Genomic DNA, 22,571 nt, shown 5'->3' with positions numbered 1-22,571 from the left:
CTTTAAGCTACTTGAACAAGCAAAATGAAATATGCAGGTATGTGAATTGTGAATCATGAAAAAGCACGAGGGCAAAAACCTCTAAAATACTTCCAGCCACTGTCAGTAGACCATAAAAAAACTCTTTATTCATTGGCTACTTGGCTAATGCATGGACAGGATGAAAATATGCACTATGCAAAGCTGCTAAACTAGCCTTGATTAAGGGAAAGGTAGGCTAGGCTTGTTTTTTTTAATCAAATCAAATGAAATGGGTGGAAACCATTCCAAAAGGCACAACTCTCATGGGCACACAGCTGGATAGGCTGCGCTTCCGCTCTCAAAATCCATGTCATTAATCAACTGCATTACAGTTAAGACCTGCTTTTGGTGGTTCTTAAAACTTCCCTTTAGCGCTGCATGAAATTATCACTTGTGTGCTTGTTTATATGGACACACCTCAAATATGGCCACCCTTCCCCCTCAGCGGAAGCGAGCTGATATTAGACAGGTAAATTGCTGAAACTGGCGTAAGGGTTTATGACCATTTACACTTGGATCTCGCAGCTAGCTAGATGCTATCCGTGTGACTATTGGCTTACGTCGATTCCGGAGTAAACATCAATTATTCCGGAGCTAGCCAGCTGAAGAGTTCCATCAGCCACTCCTGGGCTACAATCACCTATCCGGACCCGTTTTACTGCCAATGCTGAGCCCCACCGGGCCTTCACGACTGGACTACCGACGTTATCTGCCCGAGGGAGTTATCCAACTCGCCCCTCCGTTGCGGCGTTACCTGAACGCCCATCTGTGGCCCGCTAATCGTTAGCTGTCTTATTTGCTGCTATCTGACTAGGTCTATTGGACAAATTTTCTTGGGTCACTATAACTATATCTATTTTGCCAATTGGATTGATCCCCTCTACCACACGGAACCCCACTAATCTACCGACAGAAATGCACGAGGTGGCTAATAACAGACCTCCATCCTATGCTAGCTTGCTATTGATGGCCCGGCTAGCTGTCTGAATTGCCGTTACCCCAACCAACCTCACTACTCACTGGACCCTTATGATCACTCGACTAAGCATGCCTCTCCTTAATGTCAATATGCCTTGTCCATTGCTGTTCTGGTTAGTGTTTATTGACTTATTTCACTGTAGAGCCTCTAGCCCTGCTCATTATACCTTATCCAACCTTCAGTTCCACCACCCACACATGCGATGACATCACCTGGTTTCAATAATGTTTCTAGAGACAATATCTCTTTCATCATCACTCAATACCTAGGTTTACCTCCACTGTATTCACATCCTACCATACCTTTGTCTGTACATTATACCTTGAAGTTATTTTATCGCCCCCAGAAACCTCCTTTTACTCTCTGTTCCAGACGTTCCAGACATTCCAGATGTTCTAGACGACCAATTCTCATAGCTTTTAGCCGTACCCTTATCCTACTCCTCCTCTGTTCCTCTATTCCCCAGGCGCTCTTTTGATGACTTCTGTAACCGTAATAGCCTTGGTGTCATGCATGTTAACATAAGAAGCCTCCTCCCTAAGTTTGTTTTATTCACTGCTTTAGCACACTCTGCCAACCCGGATGTTCTAGCCGTGTCTGAATCCTGGCTTAGGAAGACCACCAAAAATTCTGAAATCTCCATCCCAAACGACAACATTTTCAGACAAGATAGAACGGCCAAAGGGGGCGGTGTTGCAATCTACTGCAAAGATAGCCTGCAGAGTTCTGTCCTACTATCCAGGTCTGTACCCAAACAATTTTAACTTCTACTTTTAAAAATACACCTCTCTAAAAACAAGTCTCTCACCGTTGCTGCCTGCTATAGACCACCCTCTGCCCCCAGCTGTGCTCTGGACACCATTTGTGAACTGGTTGCCCCCCATCTATCTTCAGAGCTCGTGCTGCTAGGCGACCTAATCTGGAACATGCTTAACACCCCAGCCATCCTACAATCTAAGCTTGATGCCCTCAATCTCACACAAATTATCAATGAACCTATCAGGTACCAGCACAAAGCCGTAAACACGGGCACCCTCATATATATCATCCTAACCAACTTGCCCTCTAAATACACCTCTGCTGTTTTCAACCAAGATCTCAGCAATCACTGCCTCACTGCCTGCATCCATAATGGGTCAGCGGTCAAACAACCCCCACTCATCACTGTCAAACGCTCCCTGAGACACTTCAGCGAGCAGGCCTTTCTAATCGACCTGGCGGGGGTATCCTGGAAGGATATTGATCTCATCCCGTCAGTAGAGGATGGCCGGTTATTTTTTTTAAATGCCTTCCTCACCATCTTAAATAAGCATGCCCCATTCAAGAAAATTAGAACCAGGAACAGATATAGCCCTTGGTTCTCTCCAGACCTGACTGCCCTTAACCAACACAAAAACATCCTATGTTGTTCTGCATTAGTATCGAACAGCCCCTGTGATATGCAACTTTTCAGGGAAGTTAGAAAACAATATACACAGGCAGTTAGAAAAGCCAGGGCTAGCTTTTTTCAAGCAGAAATTTGCTTCCTTGCAACACAAACTCAAAAAAGTTCTGGGACACTAAAGTCCATAGAGAATAAGAACACCTCCTCCCAGCTGCCCACTGCACTGAGGATAGGAAACACTGTTACCACTGATAAATCCACTATAATTGAGAATTTCAATATGCATTTTTCTACGGCTGGCCATGCTTTCCACCTGGCTACCCCTACCCCGTTCAATAGCACTGCACCCCCCACAGCAACTCGCCCAAGCCTCCCCATTTCTCCTTCTCCCAAATCCAGTCAGCTGATGTTCTGAAAGAGCTGTAAAATCTGGACCCCTACAAATCAGCCGGACTAGACAATCTGGACCCTTTCTTTCTAAAATGATCTGCCGAAATTGTTGCAACCCCTATTATATATACTACCCATCACTGCGACCTGTACGCTCTCGTTGGCTGGCCCTCGCTTCATACTCGTCGCCAAACCCACTGGCTCCAGGTCATCTACAGGACCCTGCTAGGTAAAGTCCCCTCTTATCTCAGCTCGCTAGTCACCATAGCAGCACCCACCTGTAGCACGAGCTCCAGCAGATATATCTCTCTGGTCACCCCCAAAACCAATTCTTCCTTTCGCTGCCTCTCCTTACAGTTTTCTGCTGCCAAATGACTGGAACGAACTACAAAAATCTTTGAAACTGGAAACACTTATGTCCCTCACTAGCTTTAAGCACCAGCTGTCAGAGCAGCTCACAGATTACTGCACCTGTACATAGCCCATCTATAATTTAGCCCAAACAACTACCCCTCCCCCTACTGTATTTATTTATTTATTTTGCTCCTTTGCACCACACTATTTCTATCTTTACTTTGCACTTTCTTCCTCTGCAAATCTACCATTCCAGTGTTTTACTTGCTATATTGTATTTACTTCGCCACCATGGCCTTTTTTTGCCTTTACCTCCCTTATCTCACCTAATTTGCTCACATTGTATATAGACTTATTTTTCTACTGTATTATTGACTGTATGTTTGTTTTACTCCATGTGTAACTCTGTTTTGTTGTATGTGTCGAACTGCTTTGCTTTATCTTGGCCAGGTCGCAATTGTACATGAGAACTTGTTCTCAACTTGTCTACCTGGTTAAATAAAGGTGAAATAAAATAAATAAAAAGAGATGGAAAATAGCAGTGCGCCAGTTTTTACATGGCGAAATTGCCAGCCGAAAATAGAGCCCACAGTTTTGTTATTACTGTGTAATTATTCTTATAAGTGCACTATAACAAGTATTGGTTTTACTCACCGAGATTTGGACATGAAGCTAGGCTTAGGATTGAACTGGGATGTGGACATGAAGCTAGAGTTAGGATTAGGTTTATTGCTAGGGTTAGGGTTGAACCAGGATGTGGACATGAAACTAGAGTTAGGATTAGGTTTATTGCTAGGGTTAGGGTTGAACCAGGATGTGGACATGAAGCTAGAGTTAGGATTAGGTTTATTGCTAGGGTTAGGGTTGAACCAGGATGTGGACATGAAGCTAGAGTTAGGATTAGGTTTATTGCTAGGGTTAGGGTTGAACCGGGATATGGACATGAAGCTAGAGTTAGGATGGAGGTTTATTGCTAGGGTTAGGGTTGAACCAGGATGTGGACATGAAGCTAGAGTTAGGATTAGGTTTATTGTTAGGGTTAGGGTTGAACCAGGATGTGGACATGAAGCTAGAGTTAGGATTAGGTTTATTGCTAGGGTTAAGGTTGAACCAGGATGTGAACATGAAGCTAGAGTTAGGATTAGGTTTATTGCTAGGGTTAGGGTTGAACCAGGATGTGGACATGAAGCTAGAGTTATGATTAGGTTTATTGCTAGGGTTAGGGTTGAACCAGGATGTGGACATGAAGCTAGAGTTAGGATTAGGTTTATTGCTAGGGTTAGGGTTGAACCAGGATGTGGACATGAAGCTAGAGTTAGGATTAGGTTTATTGCTAGGGTTAGGGTTGAACCGGGATATGGACATGAAGCTAGAGTTAGGATTAGGTTTATTGCTAGGGTTAGGGTTGAACCAGGATGTGGACATGAAGCTAGAGTTAGGATTAGGTTTATTGCTAGGGTTAGGGTTGAACCAGGATGTGGACATGAAGCTAGAGTTAGGATTAGGTTTATTGCTAGGGTTAGGGTTGAACCGGGATATGGACATGAAGCTAGAGTTAGGATTAGGTTTATTGCTAGGGTTAGGGTTGAACCAGGATGTGGACATGAAGCTAGAGTTAGGATTAGGTTTATTGCTAGGGTTAGGGTTGAACCAGGATGCGGACATGAAGCTAGAGTTAGGATTAGGTTTATTGCTAGGGTTAGGGTTGAACCAGGATGTGGACATGAAGCTCGGGTAAGGATGGAGGTTATGGTTGAGACGTAGAGTTGATCCTTTAAAAAAAGAAGAAAAACAGCTAAATTGGATGTAAGTCCACAACAATGTTTAAACCCCATCAGGAGGGCCACTTTGAGGTCTGGGGATGTTTTATTTTATGCTTGTGTGTAGTTACCCTTTAATTCAAGTGGCACATAGCAATAGGCTGTTGTTTAGTGGTGTTTTTGTAGCGCACTTGCTTGATAGTACAGTTTGCATAACAAATACTCGCTGGATTGATTCAAATACTTCTGACATCATTCTGCCAGGTAAGCATAGGCTACTTTGTAGTTAACGTTTAATTGACAAGGTTTTGGGGAAAGACATTCCACTTTTTATTAGCATCGTCGCTACTGCCTACACAAAGTGGTAGACGCACAAACACAGACAAGGGGAATTCTCATTGTCTCTTCAGCAAGTTGCAGGAAATACGAATCACCAATTCATTCTGTTAATGTTTTATGACAAACGTGTACCAACGAATTCATTTTCAATACATTTAGTTGATTCCATACTAAGTTCAATACATTTTCAATATTGTTGAATTCCGTTTTGATGTCTGGATTCCGTGATTCTGTAAGTGTTCTCCGTATCGCGGATTTTACAGGGCTCTACAGATGCAAAGTCTGGGACCTGGTCACAATTGCACACAAGGTTGTCTACGATGCAGTTTACCACTAGATGTCGCTGTATTACTGACTATTGCTGTGAGCTAGTATTGATAATTCACCAGTACACATAACGTGATATATGACAGCGCAAAGGACGTGGAAACCTTGTGTTAACATGTATTCACATGAAATGGGTAACGACAACCTATGCCGTTTAGTTCCGTTCCAGGGCTGACTTTGTTTGGGCCTATAAGATCATTTGTATTCAGCATTCGGTGGAGTGTAATTATGTTAGGCCTCTATTCAATGCTACAGCAACCCATCTACCTTTTCTTGTTCGCCAAACACACTGACCAGGGTGGGTAATAATGTGTGGAACGTTCCAACGGGAATCTGTTACAAAAACTTCGTAAATAACAAGGTTGCCAACAAACAACGCATACAACGTTGGATAGCGGCCGAATAAGATACCGGGTAGGGAGTGGGCTATTTCATTAGGTTTTCACTCATCACGTTTATTCCGAAAAATGTCTCTGGTAGCCTATGGAAAAACATTAAGAATAAGCTACGTGGTGAGTTGATGCCTATTCGGCAGCTAGTTAGCAAGGTGAATTGATCATGCTACTTTGTATGCGTTGTTTGTTGGCAACCTTGTACTTTACATAGTTTTTGGAACAGATTCCTGTTGGAACGTTCGACAAATTCTACCCACCCAACTGGCCAGGCAGCTAGACTTGGTAAAGCGGATAGATGCAGTAGGTTCTGTCTAGCGTCATGGTCTTAGGTTGGATAATGTGACAGCAGTTAGAATTCCATTCAACCATTTTTTATAATAGAGATATAAAGGGAAGCATTCAGATTCTCAGGCAGTTCATGGCTCTCTTACAAAATAGGAAGGAGAAGTAGTGCTTAGAATAAATGAACTGGGGCTAGGCTGGTCTTTGACAATGAAAACCAATCATACCAAGGAATAATAGGAACTAGAAAAAAATCTTTGTCTGATCCACAATCACTGCTTACAAACTATTTTCTGTTTAACTGATTGGACTTATGTATGGTAACAGTTATTTGAAATATATATTTAATCTACATTATGTAAAATATAGGAATTACTGAGGAAAAAGTTTGCATTGCCATGTGTCAAAATGGTAGTTTGAACATATCTCAAATGCAAAATAATAATGAATGATGAAAAAAATTAACATCAGGGGTCATTTGATGTGTCAGCAATGTCATTCTAGTCTTAGACTATACCCCATGACCTAAACTGCTATCACATAAATCTACTGTCTTGTGCATCCAAAACTATTATCATTGTTTCCTTGTTTTAATTGGTTTTAGACTCACTACCCCCAACCCGTCCTCCTAGCCCCCACCCCCACACCCAGCTCTGTTGTGGGCTTGACCAGAGCTGGTGACCTATCAGGGCCATATGGTCAGGCGGGGGGTGACTTCATACAGTAATTAGTGGATGGAGTCGGGCCCCAGCTCCAGTGCCACATTAGCTAAAGGGTTGTGTTAAAGCGGAACTGGTAAGGCTAGTAGTCAAAACAGACAGTCTTAGGCAAAACAGGCAGTCTCAGCACATAACTGAGTATAGAAACCATGTACCAATGTCTACAATATACAACTATTTATTGTGCTATTACACACACATGGGATATGCCTATAATGTTATGAATCATGCAGCATACACTTCCACGGTGTTATACTGTGCTTTCAACATAAGGATGCATTTGAGCGTGATGAGAGGTGGAGAACCTGGGATTAGGTGCCCAGTCTTGTTCTAGATTGAGGTCCAAAATACTGTTGTTTGTGACTCTCTATAACCCCTAGTGAGAAAATCCATCTGAAAACCATCTGAAAAAATAGATAAATATTACTGTGCTGGCACAACAAAGACAAATCGAAAGGACCATAATCCTTAATGATAATGCTTTAATTTGCCACAGTAAAAGGCTCACAAAGAGCAGCATAATTCCCCTCTTTCTCATAAACATCTCCCGTGTTCAGTCTGTGACTGCCACCTGTGCTTTTGTAGGGTGTCATAATCACACCACGCCATGGCTGGACTTAGGGAGCCAAGGTAATGTCTATGGAAATGCAGAATGGCTCATAATAATGCCTGGAACGGCGCAAATGGAATGGCATCAAACACATGGAAACCATTTTGGAAGGTCAGGTGGCAGAGAACCTACTGTGCAGGGAGGGAATTGGAGGGGAGGGGGAGGTGAACAGTGATGATGGCCCTCTTTAAAAAATTTTTTTACCTTTATTTAACTAGGCAAGTCAGTTAAAAACAAATTCTTATTTACAATGCCGTCCAATCCTGGCCAATTGTGCGCCTCTCTACGGGACTCCCAATCACGGCCGGATCTGATACAGCCTGGATTCAAACCAGGGACCGTAGTGACACCTCTTTTGCACTGAGATGCAGTGCCTTAGACCGCTGTGCCACTCGGGAGCCCTCTGAATGTTTAGAGTCTAGTAAACAATGTACCCTCCTTGTTGGGGAACCATTTAATTGTTTAGTGTGGCCCCCACCCATTGGTCCATGTTTGGGGAGTACTCTACACATGCTCCTTTCCCCCCCAACCTTTCCTCCAACCAAACACGTAGAATGGCACATTGTGGCTGACAGGCTAGATGCACTTATTGGTCGCTTAATCTAGTCACCCTAATCATCCAACCATTAGTCTTGAATGTGGATTAGAGAGAGGGAGAGAAAGAGAGCACATCCTGCCTAGTTTGCTGTCTATTGCTGCCTCAGCCTCTCTTTGACAGAGAGAGAAAGAGAGAGAGAGAGAGGAGGGGGAGGAGAGAGATTGGGGATGTGCCGTGTGTGAGGGGAGGAGAAGGAGGGGTTTGGCTTCAGTGTGATGTGAATGAAATAGAATCAGCGTGAGGGAGGGAGACAGAACAAATCAACCTGCCTCTTTTGACTGAACAACGGAATGGAAGAGCTGAGCTCCTAGTCACACTGACCAGAGAGGAGTTTTATTTTTGGAGAGGGGAAGAAGGGAGCAGACAAGGGAAATCGAAGAGGGACGAGGAGGAGAAAAAGCCTCAGCGTGGGGATAGATAGCAGAAAAATGCTGTCATGGGGAGAGGGGGGAGGGAGGCTACAGAAAGGAACAGGATGATACCAGGCAGGGTGGAGCGGAGCTGAGATGTGGAGGTAAGCACTGTCTTTCTTTACTCAAAGCCTTCAGAATGTACACATTCCTAATTCCCTATATCCTATGTCTGGTGATAATGAATGTGATTGATTTGTTCAGGACACCCCCTATGTGAGCATGCATATGCTCTTATTTCCTGTCGATTTCACCAGAGATTCAGATCATTCTGCCGTACAGAAGTGAGAAAGCAAAGGATGTGTCAACACAATGAACGGACGCTTTGTCAGGGGTAGAAAATTATGTCTGAGCGGCATTCTGCTATCTTCACGCTCGCCCCCCCCCCCCCCCCCGCTGGTGTTCTGGGCTCGTTTTAAAAACTGTGTAATGACATTGACATGAAGTCACTGCAGACCTTGCTGTAGGGCGCTCGGGGCTGCAGGACCCAGAGATGTGGGCCAGGTGGAGGAATGGAGGGAGGGATGAAGAGACAGAGAGCACGCCAAAGACAGGGAGAATGAAAGAGGTGAATAGACAGGAACTATAGTGACACAGAAACAAAAAGGTAAGAGAAATAGGATATACATATAAATGTACTTTTTTTTTTACAGACTAAGGTCTGCAGCCCCTGCCTGTTTTTGTGTGGGGGATGATAAAGAGGACTGAGAGGGTACTGCATGTAATGTGCACAGACAATGATGGAATGGAGAACCAGAGCTGGGATCAGGGTGTTGTTTTCAAGGTGGCAAAGAAAAGGAGGGATGCGGGATATCATTTTTTTTCTCATTTTGGCAGTGAGGGGGGTTGTGCTTATTGGGGGTTGGGGATGCAAGGGATTGAGAGGGCTGTGTAGAAGAGAAAGGGGGAACAAGGAGGGAGATGAAGAGGAGAGGGATGAGGGACAGCTTACATAAGCTAGTGCACTATAAGGACTGGCCATTTAATTTATTTTGCGCCAGATGTGGTGTTCACTGTGGTTGTCATTAATGGACAATTGGTATTCCTTATGATGATGAATGCATCGGGACTTGACATGGTGAAGTCCTTGCACTCTTTCCCGAAGGAGTGTGGTAGGCCGTGTGCTTGTCTAAATTTGATGACAGGGACTTGGTCATGGTCTTTGTGCGTTCCTGGCCAGATTGGCAGAGGGTGTGACGTTATCGGTCCTAGACTGTTAACCTAGATGGTTGGCCAGATGTGCTCATGGATATGTGTGTGTGTGTGTGTATGTATGTATGAAAGTCAATCTTCTGAAATCAAGCTCTCTGAGAATGAATATACTGTATATGTGATCGGGGGTAACTGAAGCCGGATGATAACATCAGATTTGTTGGTGCCACCATGACACACAACCACTATCATTGCACACATAGCACATGGGTACAAGAGTCTGGTGACGCTTTGAGGTCACACTGCCAATGATGGGGACAGATGCCGGTTTTATCGAGGGAAACGGACCCTACCACAGCGCTTCAATTTTCATGAAATGCTTCTAAAATATTCAAAAGAATTGATAATGTAATAATATCACAATAATAACAAAGTAATTACAAAATAGGATTGCAAAAGGGCATTCAACTTGGGATCAAATGCATTGTTATTTTGAGTGTTCTTTGAGAAGGTTAGGCCAGATAAAATGTCCACTCTTAACAGACATTCAACTATTTAATGCAGCAATCTCAACCCGACAGTTATTTACTTGTCAGTCAAATGTAGGTTCATGGATATACTCGCCAGTATTTTAGGGTTAAATAAACTCCCATGTACTCAAAACTACGAGAAAAAAAAGGTATATTCTCTATTATTTGACAACATAACAGGAAAAAACTTTGACCTCAGACTTTTATAGTTTGTGGACAGTAGGGAGATCGTTATATTATTGTAGGTATAGAACAATCAGATGTGTGTCTGTCTGTGTCTGTGACAGAAATATGCCTGTTCTAGTTAAAGTAGCGAAGCACTCGGGCGCTCTCAAAAAGAACACTTTTTCTTAGAACATGTTAAAAATGTGGTGCTTTAAAAATGCTGTTTTGACCCAAATGATGGGAACTAGCCGTTGGCGTCAGAGCATGTACGTGTCTATATTTGTTCATCTAGCTAGGAATAGTATTGTCACAGTAGGGGGCTACAAAAACCTGTGGGTGTCTGGGACTCTTTTTAAATATTAGAGGCTCTCTGTCAGTCAGCAGGGACCTGTGGCACAAATTCTTCAGCTGAGTGGGAGGAAAGGAGAGGCTGAACAGCTCGTCTCTGTGATCGATCAGGCCCACTTGTATTTCCTGCACAATCAAATTGCTACATCACTGTCCATTCCACCACCAGCCCCTGACCACAGAGGACAGATCTATTAAACAACATTATGTTCCATAGTAAGAGGCATCTGATGAATCAAGGGTGTACGTACAGGACCACTTGTCGTCTTAAATGTATAGATGAAATGTAAAGGAACTGTTACATGTTTGTCCTTTGCCAGTTTAATAAGTGGAGATCCTTAAAACATTGAAGGCCAAAATGACTTACGTATATGATGTTGATGGAAATAATAGTGAGAGCAGCGGTAGTACACGTTTGTGCCGCAGGATGCTAGCAGAGCCCCGGAGCTAACAGACCCTGCTTGTCTCAGAGGTACTAAAGCTGTGTGTCACCCAGGATTTCAACTCCAGATCACACCGCTGCACTCTTTGCATACCAAATTGTATTTCAATGCCAAAAGCAACTCCTGTCCGTTGGACCGCTGCAGCGTATAGCCTCTCAACAGTCAACCAACCGTCTTCACATAGCACGACATAGACAGGCGCCTGTCCGACAACAACCTGAGGCTTGTAAAAATGCTATTCAATCTACGCTGAGGCCTACTGTGCTCCGCGAGAGAGGAAAGTCACCATGGTGCTCCCACCGTGCCGTGACAAACTGACCTATTTCTACTCTCATCTTTTATGCAAGGACAAATGACAAATATGAGCGAAAATGACTAAGACTATAGTCAAATAGATTTCCCTGGTGTCTTAGGAGAAATAATCAATATGTCCAATCAACATGGATCAATGTTACCGGGCAGATTATTCTCTCCTCTAAAACATGAGTCAGCACCACACCATCTCCCTCATTTGGAGCCATTTTGGGTGACTAGGCCCCGTATCCCTCCCAGTGAGCAGTATGTCTGTGTGACCGAGGTAGGCCGGTGGCCCAGCAGTGCCACCCCCTCTGAGCAGAGCATAGGATGGTAGAATGGTGGATGGCAGTGTAAGCCACTGGGTGGATCCTCTAATCGGCTTGTGCTCTCTTTTGTCACCTGTCCTCTGTGGCCATGCTCTTAATGGGAGCTCAGCCCTCTCTGGAGTGGAGTCACCCTCAGATATATGTCCCTGGGCTCTGGCCGGCCTATAGCTCTGCTCTGGTGCACAGGACCTGACTGCACAATGAGCAGGACAGGAGAGGAGAGAAAAAGGAGAAAGAGAAAGTGATGGGAGGGAGGGAATGAAGGAAAGGAGAGAGAGGCAGAGAGGAGGATTAGAAAGAGAGATGGTGAGAAGTAAATCAAGTACTGTGTTTGTGCAACTGGAAGGAACATGTTTCAACCTGTATTGGCTTGTTGTTTTACTTCTCTAAATTAACATGTTTCAACCTGTATTGGCTTGTTGTTTAACTTCTCTATATTAGGTCTTAATGCAGGTCGAAACGTGTTCTTTCCAGTCCCACAAATGTTTGCGTTTTATTTATAATTAGGATTATGATAAAGATAATTTTGAGATGGCATAAGTTGAATGAAAGCATGACTTCTGTAAATTTGAATAAATTCACTCTAGTGGTGGTTGATCATGTCACATGTTGATCCCTTGATACAGATTTGCATACTGTAAATAACCCACTAGTCAGAAATACTGTAGGCAGTGTGTGTGTGGAGTTTGCTGTCGTCAGTATTATTAATCAACCAGTTATATCATACATACACTAAAAAACACACACAAACACCTACTGTCTTCGTTGTTCCAATTCCCATTATAGGAGAAGTGCACTCAGTGACATTCAGTGGTGCTGAAAAGAGATCTAACTCAATACACTCCCACGACATCACTACTTCCCCATCCTGAGCAAAGATAAAACAAAAAGGTAGAAAACAACCCTGCACGGAGAATTTGTCAGGGGAAAACACCTCAGGAACATTACCACAATATCACATCAATGGGTAGATACATACAATATAGTGAAAATCATTACTGCTCTAGCCATGTGGAAAAAGCACTTCATAGTACAGTGCCTTGCGAAAGTATTCGGCCCCCTTGAACTTTGCGACCTTTTGCCACATTTCAGGCTTCAAACATAAAGATATAAAACTGTATTTTTTTGTGAAGAATCAACAACAAGTGGGACACAATCTTGAAGTGGAACGACATTTATTGGATATTTCAAACTTTTTTAACAAATCAAAAACTGAAAAATTGGGCGTGCAAAATTATTCAGCCCCCTTAAGCTAATACTTTGTAGCGCCACCTTTTGCTGCGATTACAGCTGTAAGTCGCTTGGGGTATGTCTCTATCAGTTTTGCACATCGAGAGACTGAAATTTTTTCCCATTCCTCCTTGCAAAACAGCTCGAGCTCAGTGAGGTTGGATGGAGAGCATTTGTGAACAGCAGTTTTAAGTTCTTTCCACAGATTCTCGATTGGATTCAGGTCTGGACTTTGACTTGGCCATTCTAACACCTGGATATGTTTATTTTTGAACCATTCCATTGTAGATTTTGCTTTATGTTTTGGATCATTGTCTTGTTGGAAGACAAATCTCCGTCCCAGTCTCAGGTCTTTTGCAGACTCCATCAGGTTTTCTTCCAGAATGGTCCTGTATTTGGCTCCATCCATCTTCCCATCGATTTTAACCATCTTCCCTGTCCCTGCTGAAGAAAAGCAGGCCCAAACCATGATGCTGCCACCACCATGTTTGACAGTGGGGATGGTGTGTTCAGGGTGATGAGCTGTGTTGCTTTTACGCCAAACATAACGTTTTGCATTGTTGCCAAAAAGTTCCATTTTGGTTTAATCTGACCAGAGCACCTTCTTCCACATGTTTGGTGTGTCCCCCAGGTGGCTTGTGGCAAACTTTAAACGACACTTTTTGTGGATATCTTTAAGAAATGGCTTTCTTCTTGCCACTCTTCCATAAACGCCAGATTTGTGCAATATACGACTGATTGTTGTCCTATGGACAGAGTCTCCCACCTCAGCTGTAGATCTCTGCAGTTCATCCAGAGTGATCATGGGCCTCTTGGCTGCATCTCTGATCAGTCTTCTCCTTGTATGAGCTGAAAGTTTAGAGGGACGGCCAGGTCTTGGTAGATTTGCAGTGGTCTGATACTCCTTCCATTTCAATATTATCGCTTGCACAGTGCTCCTTGGGATGTTTAAAGCTTGGGAAATCTTTTTGTATCCAAATCCGGCTTTAAACTTCTTCACAACAGTATCTCGGACCTGCCTGGTGTGTTCCTTGTTCTTCATGATGCTCTCTGCGCTTTTAACGGACCTCTGAGACTATCACAGTGCAGGTGCATTTATACAGAGACTTGATTACACACAGGTGGATTGTATTTATCATCATTAGTTATTTAGGTCAACATTGGATCCTTCAGAGATCCTCACTGAACTTCTGGAGAGAGTTTGCTGCACTGAAAGTAAAGGGGCTGAATTATTTTGCACGCCCAATTTTTCAGTTTTTGATTTGTTAAAAAAGTTTGAAATATCCAATAAATGTCGTTCCACTTCATGATTGTGTCCCACTTGTTGTTGATTCTTCACAAAAAAATACAGTTTTATATCTTTATGTTTGAAGCCTGAAATGTGGCAAAAGGTCGCAAAGTTCAAGGGGGCCGAATACTTTCGCAAGGCACTGTATGTCATGCTACAGTCAAGAAGAGGGGAAGAGTCATTGTGAAACTGGCTGTGTTTGCATGTTAATGGCATTGGCAGTAAAGAGAGAGAGAAAGAAACAGGGTTACCAATGAGAAGCGGTTAGCTGTGGCACTGGCAAATCTGCTTCACACCTGTCTGTCCTGCCCTTGTGTGTGCCCCTGAGGCTCGGCTCAGACAGCCACCGCACAGGAAACACACAGACGGGATGTGACCTCACAGACTGAGGTGGGGGGCCTCATAGCTAGGTCAGAAACACTGAGCATAGTGCACTAGCAAGCTCCGATACTCTCCTTTAGTCATTATCATGACTTATCATCACTTAGTTACTGCACTAATCCTCTCCTTTAGTTAGTCATTATCATGACTTGTCATCAAATCAAATCAAATCAAATTTATTTATATAGCCCTTCGTACATCAGCTGATATCTCAAAGTGCTGTACAGAAACCCAGCCTAAAACCCCAAACAGCAAGCAATGCAGGTGTAGAAGCACGGTGGCTAGGAAAAACTCCCTAGAAAGGCCAATACCTAGGAAGAAACCTAGAGAGGAACCAGGCTATGTGGGGTGGCCAGTCCTCTTCTGGCTGTGCCGGGTGGAGATTATAACAGAACATGGCCAAGATGTTCAATGTTCATAAATGACCAGCATGGTCGAATAATAATAAGGCAGAACAGTTGAAACTAGAGCAGCAGCACAGTCAGGTGGAAGTTGAAACTGGAGCAGCAGCATGGCCAGGTAGACTGGGGACAGCAAGGAGTCATCATGTCAGGTAGTCCTGGGGCATGGTCCTAGGGCTCAGGTCAGTTGAAACTGGAACAGCAGCATGGCCAGGTGGACTGGGGACAGCAAGGAGTCATCATGTCAGGTAGTCCTGGGGCATGGTCCTAGGGCTCAGGTCCTCCGAGAGAGAGAAAGAAAGAGAGAAGGAGAGAATTAGAGAATGCACACTTAGATTCACACAGGACACCGAATAGGACAGGAGAAGTACTCCAGATATAACAAACTGACCCCAGCCCCCCGACACATAAACTACTGCAGCATAAATACTGGAGGCTGAGACAGGAGGGGTCAGGAGACACTGTGGCCCCATCCGAGGACACCCCCGGACAGGGCCAAACAGGAAGGATATAACCCCACCCACTTTGCCAAAGCACAGCCCCCACACCACTAGAGGGATATCTTCAACCACCAACTTACCATCCTGAGACAAGGCTGAGTATAGCCCACAAAGATCTCCGCCACGGCACAACCCAAGGGGGGGGGGCGCCAACCCAGACAGGATGACCACAACAGTGAATCAACCCACTCAGGTGACGCACCCCCTCCAGGGACGGCATGAGAGAGCCCCAGCAAGCCAGTGACTCAGCCCCTGTCATCACTTAGTTACTACACTGATCCTCTCCTTTAGTCATTATTATGACTTGTCATCACTTAGTTACTACACTGATCCTCTCATTTAGTCATTATCATTACTTATCATCACTTAGTTACCACACTGATACTCATATTTAGTCACTATCATGACTTATCATGACTTAGTTACTACACTGATCCTCTCATTTAGTCATTATCATGACTTATCATCACTTAGTTACTACACTGATCCTCTCCTTTAGGTAGTCATTATCATGACTTATCATCCCTTAGTTACTACACTGATACTCAGCTCCAGTTCCACCCCCAATATTATTCCAAATCCAACCAGACAGTAGCTTTTGTGTCTGTTTACTTTACTATCATACCTTACAAAAGCTCATGCCATTGATTTCAACTAAATCAATGTGCTTGGGTTACAGTCTCTTTCTCGCCCTCCACTTCCTTAAAGAGGCATTAATGGCTTGGTTACACTCTGATGGTTGAACTATGAAGCATGACACACACAAGCAGATGTAGCCTGCACACGGAAAGGAGCAAAATTAGCTTGTGTCATCAAGCACAGTTCGCATATTGGCATGTAGTTCCAGGGCAATGTACAGAGTACATAGGGGAGACGGAGCCACAACTTGATGTTGAGGCTAGAGAGAGCAGCAGGATGGCTTGTCTGATGCCAGGTATCTACCTATGAGGTGGAAGACAGGCAACCGTGACCACTGTCCTCTCAGTCAGTCACCAGGGAAGCTGTTTAGGCCCCTTGCTTTTCTCAAACTTTACTAACGACATGCCACTGGCTTTGAGTAAGGCCAGTGTGTCTATGTATGTGGATGACTCAACACTATACACATCAGCTACTACAGCGACAGGAATGACTGCAACACTTAACAAAGAGCTGCAGTTAGTTTCAGAGTGGGTGGCAGGGAATAAGTTAGTCTTAAATATTTCGAAAACTAAAAACATTCTCTTTGGGACAAACCATTCACTGAACCCTAAACCTCAACTACATCTCGTAATGAAAATGTGGAAATTGAGCAAGTTGAGGTGACTAAACTGCTCTGAGTAACCCTGGTTTGTAAACTGTCGTGGTCAAACATGTTGATACTACAGTAGCTAAGATGGGGAGAAGTCTGTCCATAATAAAGCACAGCTCTGCCTGCCTTTTTAACAACACTATCAACAAGGCAGGTCGTACAGGCCCTAGGTTTGTCACACCTTGACACCTGTTCAGTAGTGTGGTCAGATGCCACAAAGAGGGACTTGAGAAAATTACAGTTGGCTCAGAACAGGGCAGCACGACTGGCCCTTAAACATACACGGAGAGCTAACATTAATAACATGTATGGAAGTCTCTCATGGCTCAAAGTGGATGAGAGATTGACTTCATCACTACTTGTTTTTGTAAGAAGTGTTGACAAGCTGAATGCACCCTGTCTGTTTAAACTACTAGCACCCAGCTCAGACACTCATGCATACCCCACAAGACATACCACCAGAGGTCTCTTCACTGTCCCCAAGTCCAGAACAGACTATGGGAGGCGCACAGTACTACATAGAGCCATGACTTCTACATAGAGCCAACCCCTCTTTTACGCTGCTGCTACTCTCTGTTTATCTTATATGCATAGTCACTTTAACTATACATTCATGTACATACTACCTCAATTGGCCCGACCAACCAGTGCTCCTGCACATTGTCTAACCAGGCTATCTGCATTGTGTCCCACCACCCGCCAACCCCTCTTTTTACGCTTCTGCTACTCTCTGTTCATCATATGTGCATAGTCGCTTTAACGATACCTACATGTACATACTACCTCAATAAGCCTGACTAACAGGTGTCTGTATATAGCCTTGCTACTCTTTTTTCAAATGTCTTTTTACTGTTGTTTTATTTCTTTACTTACCTACACATGCCTTTTTTCCCCGCACCATTGGTTAGAGCCTGTAAGTAAGCATTTCACTGTAAGGTTTACACCTGTTGTATTTGGCGCACGTGACAAATAAACTTTGATTTGATTAGAACTCTATTCCACATCAGGTAACTGATGCAGTAGAATCATATTTAAAAAGCAGGTACAAATACACCTGAGGGAACAACGGGGACTGTGAAGAGACACACACAAAGGTACAGACACATGCATACGCACACATTGTCACGGCCGTTGAATGAAGAGGACCAAGGCGCAGCGTGGTCAGCGTACATTCTCTTTTTTTATTAGAAAAGACGCCGAACAAAACAATAAACACTACAAAACAAACCGTGAAGCTAAAGGCTATGTGCCATAAACAAAGTCAATGGAAGTTGACCCCAACCAGTTCCCCAAAGACAGGTGGGAAAAATGGCTACCTAAGTATGGTTCTCAATCAGAGACAACGATAGACAGCTGTCCCTGGTTGAGAACCCTACCAAAACATAGAAATACAAAATAATAGAACATAGAATACCCACACCAAATCACACCCTGACCAAACCAAATAGAGACATAAAAAGGATCTCTAAGGTCAGGGCGTGACACACATTGTGATATTGTTGAATGGAGGTATTGTTGTATGGTGAACATTTTGTGTTGAGGATATGTGGTGGTGTAGAGATGTTACATGATGTACTGTTTTATCTTTTATCTTTATCCCATTCAGTACAAACATAGTTCACTGTTGTATATGTAATGTGGATGCTTTGGTGTGTTTGGACCCCAGGAAGAGTAGCTTCTGCCTTGGATCCCTAATATACACAAATACAATGTCATGCAGAACATTGGTTACAAGAGAACAGAACCTGGTGCAGCTGGTGTTGTTTTAGGGACAAAACACAAGTTAAATTTAACCAATCAACATTAGGTCTCATAGGGGTGGTTAGAGTAGAGACTCATAATTAAAGAATTTGGGGTCATACGCAGAGCTTAGCTGGGTAGGTGTGTGTGTGTGAGAGAGAGAGAGAGAGCGAGAGAGAGAGAGAGAGAGAGAGAGGGAGAGAGAGAGAGAGAGAGAGAGAGAGAAAAAGAGAAAGAGAGTATAGGCGGTGCAGCCGTTTCGGGAGGACCAGGCTTAATTTCGAGGGACAATAGCGGGGATAGTGAGGAAGTGAGGGAGGCCAGTGTCTCTTCCTCTCTGAGAGGACAGGGTAGGGGTGACAGTTCAGACTGCTAGACATGCTATTGGTGGACAGTCTCTCGGCCTCAGAGCCAGCTGCGCAGATAGGAGAGGAAGAACAGTGTGCAGTTCAGCTTCACATAATAGCAGCAGTGATGACGTGAGGGTCAGTTCCCCTCTCATTTTTGTCACACACATACACCTGCACACACAAGTGCACACCCCCACACACACGCACAGAGATAGAAAGTCACGGGCAGAATCACACAGTGCAGTTGCAGAGGGACAGCTGTTCTTCCTGCCACTGTGGCTTTTGCACTCTTTCATAGAGATAGCAAAGGCACACAAAGAACGACACAGACACATTCACTCCGACCAACTCTTGCACGCATGCCATGCACTCCCATATACCCACACAATAAAGTCCTTTGAGCATTCGAATGACCAATACCATAGTGGAAATGTTCAAATGCTTTATCACAGTGGTGATTGATGGACTTACTAATGTAAGATGGCATGGAGTGAGAGGGACAAAGATGTATCATCCCCAAGGGCGTAGGAGCCGGGGGGGGGGGGGGGGACATGTCTACCCCACCCCCCAATGTTAGAAGCAGGTAAAACACGCGAGAGAGTCACCACATTCATTGAGGGATTTTTATTTTTAAATGGCCTCCACTGCTGGAACGTGAGTCACTTGCCCCGCCCCCACTGACTGCTTCATTCTCACTCTCGGTCGTTACAAGCAGTGTGGCAGTGCGTGTGAGTGATAGAAACAGCACTGTGCAGCACCACCATCATTACTCAATGCACCGGGTAAAGTAACTTTGAAATCTACTTTGAAACAAAAGTATATACCTCACACACATGGTCAAGGGCTTAAGAAAAAAGAAGACACCTGTACCATGTCAGTTATAGAATTGAAATGTATTACATTTTGTGTTTGCATCCCAATATTAAATGTGACATACAACAAAACTGAAATGATGAGGCTACGAGGTCATTTAACTGCAGGAAAGGGCTACGATTTGTCTGTATCCTTTTCTCAAAAGTGACTAGAAATTAGCATTTAAAACCTTTTTATTTCATTTTTTATTTATATCCTGGAGTGTGCCTCTTTTTTTAAGCCCATAACCATGTGTGTGAGGTGTAAACATATGTTTAGCTAAATGTGTCCCCTTGTCAGAGTCGCTCCTACGCCCCTGATCATAATTCTTTTTGTTGGTAGTTTCAGTAAAAGAGGAAGTCAGGGTTAGATGCACAGACAATGTTATGGAAAGAGCCATTTCTGAACCAACTTCCTCTTTCTGCCTTTCTTTCACTGAAATAGGAGGTAACATCAGATTTAAACATGCTTAGTTCATGACATATTGTACATATATGTGATTCAATACGCATGGTAAAATACAGATGCAATATGTTTTATCAATGATCAGAATAATACTTTTGTTTCCACACGCACTCTCACACACACACACACACACACACACACACACACACACACACACACACACACACACACACACACACACACACACACACACACACACACACACACACACACACACACACACACACACACACACACACACACACACACTTCTTTGGTATCAGAGATTTCCAAAGAGGAAGGGACTTATAAAAACTGAGACTGTTTTACAGTATCGAATCCAAAACTTCAGATGACTTCAACTGTGAGATGACTAAATTGGAGCTTTCTCACACACATATTTTTAGAAGTCACACACACATACACACACGATATGGCAGTACACACTTCTGTGTACAGTTCTTTGTGACAACAAAGCTAAGGGTATAGGTGATGTTTTGGATGGCCCAGGCCCAAGTCCCATGGTCAGAGAGTGGGCTTGGGGGGTCTGCCTCATTAATTATTCAACACTGTCTAACTCTAGCCCCATCTTTTCCCCCTCATTAATAATTGATAGCACGACAGACATATGTTCCATTTCTGAAGGACGTATTTGCGGGAGGACAGCCTCCTCTCAAAAATGAATCTGTTTTTAGTTGTCTTCAGCAGATGCTAACATCAGCACAGCCTAAAGGTGGGCTTGACCTCCACAGACCAACAGCAGAAACAGATGCCCATTACACTCTGTCACAAGGTCCCCCACTGGAGGACACAGGCAGACAGCAGCCAAACACACTCTGCAAGGTGACATTAAAGGCTTAGCAAAATGACATTGGAAATGAGAGGTGACAATCATTTTTTTATTTTTTTACTTCCTTTGTGTGTCCAGTGTGACATATACTTTAAACTCACGAGGGTAGGAAGGTAAATCAAATCAAATGTATTTATATAGCCCTTCGTACATCAGCTGATATCTCAAAGTGCTGTACAGAAACCCAGCCTAAAACCCCAAACAGCAAGCAATGCAGGTGTAGAAGCACGGTGGCTAGGAAAAGCTCCCTAGAAAGGCCAAAACCTAGGAAGAAACCTAGAGAGGAACCAGGCTATGTGGGGTGGCCAGTCCTCTTCTGGCTGTGCCGGGTGGAGATTATAACAGAACATGGCCAAGATGTTCAAATGTTCATAAATGACCAGCATGGTCCAATAATAATAAGGCAGAACAGTAAAAGGTTGGGAAGTGATACGAAGCATGTGTGGAAGGCAGGGAGGGTTGTGTATTTGCACTCCCACTGACTGCTCTGACTCAGCCTGGAGACATGCCAGAAGCAGTCAGGGAGACTACCTGTTGTCCTCATTACCATCATGGTATCATCTGTCAATTTCCACTCCTCAGATCAACATCTGACCTCTGAGACGCGATCATGTGATCCTGTACAGGGTGGTCCTAAGAACCTTTCCACTTCCCTCCTTCCCCTCTGCCACCTTGACAGCTAACCTCTACTCTAAAGTCAATCTATTGAGTAGACGAACTATGTGTCTTTGGAGACCAACAACTCAGACAGACATCTGCTAACTCTAAGTAATATATCAAAACCGAGATAAAATGTGGGACAAAAGGAGTGTGCCAGAACCAATCACTTAGCAGTCTCTGGACCTGGCCCAGACCCTACTCAGTGGGCAGAAGCAAAGGGGAAGGATGAAGGGTGATTGGAGGAAGTGTGAGGGAGTAGCAGCATTGGGATTACTTTATTTCCTGAAACCAATTTTGTGTGCAATAACACACCCACTGGCTGTTTTTAGTCTTTGAAGCCCGTTTTGTGTTTCCAATGACATGGTAGTTATGCAGTGTGAATCCAAATGTATCAGGCAGAGCTGGGATCAATAACAGGCCCTGGGATTGGCTGCTGGGCACAGTGAGAACACACGGTTAATTAGCTCAATTTTCCTAAATCAATCATCCCTAATAGTCGATTTAGGCCCTAACATATCGTAAGCACCAATCACTGTGATTTGGAGGACAGAGGTTGCGTTGCTGGTGGCAGTACTGTGATTTGGAGGTCAGAGGTTGCGTAGCTGGTAGCAGTACTGTTATTTGGAGGTCAGAGGTTGCAGAGCTGGTGGCAGTACTGTGATTTGGAGGACAGAGATTGCATAGCAGTCAGTACTGTGTTTTGGAGGACAGAGGTTGCAGAGCTGGTGGCAGTACTGTGATTTGGAGGACAGAGATTG

The 22,571-nt window shown here is 43.9% G+C and overlaps 1 protein-coding gene across 8 annotated transcripts in view; it reads left to right on the top strand.

The window, feature by feature from the left end:
- Nucleotides 1-8,307: 8,307 nt before the first annotated feature.
- Nucleotides 8,308-22,571, top strand: part of LOC109872698 (signal-induced proliferation-associated 1-like protein 1) — a 45,091-nt gene continuing 30,827 nt past the window's right edge. For 3 of the 8 annotated variants that reach the window (XM_031807943.1, XM_031807945.1, XM_031807942.1), the window contains exon 1: nucleotides 8,310-8,672. The gene's annotated coding sequence lies outside the window, so the exon portion shown is untranslated. Of the gene's footprint in view, nucleotides 8,673-19,756; nucleotides 19,790-22,571 lie in introns of those variants that run through there. The other 5 variants (XM_031807937.1, XM_031807936.1, XM_031807941.1 and 2 more) reach the window with 3 other exon arrangements.

The sequence above is a fragment of the Oncorhynchus kisutch genome, linkage group LG28, assembly GCF_002021735.2.
Source record: "Oncorhynchus kisutch isolate 150728-3 linkage group LG28, Okis_V2, whole genome shotgun sequence".
In the NCBI taxonomy this organism is placed as follows: domain Eukaryota; kingdom Metazoa; phylum Chordata; class Actinopteri; order Salmoniformes; family Salmonidae; genus Oncorhynchus; species Oncorhynchus kisutch.
Note: the sequence above shows the minus strand (reverse complement) of the source record. Positions and strands in the feature narration are given on the sequence as shown.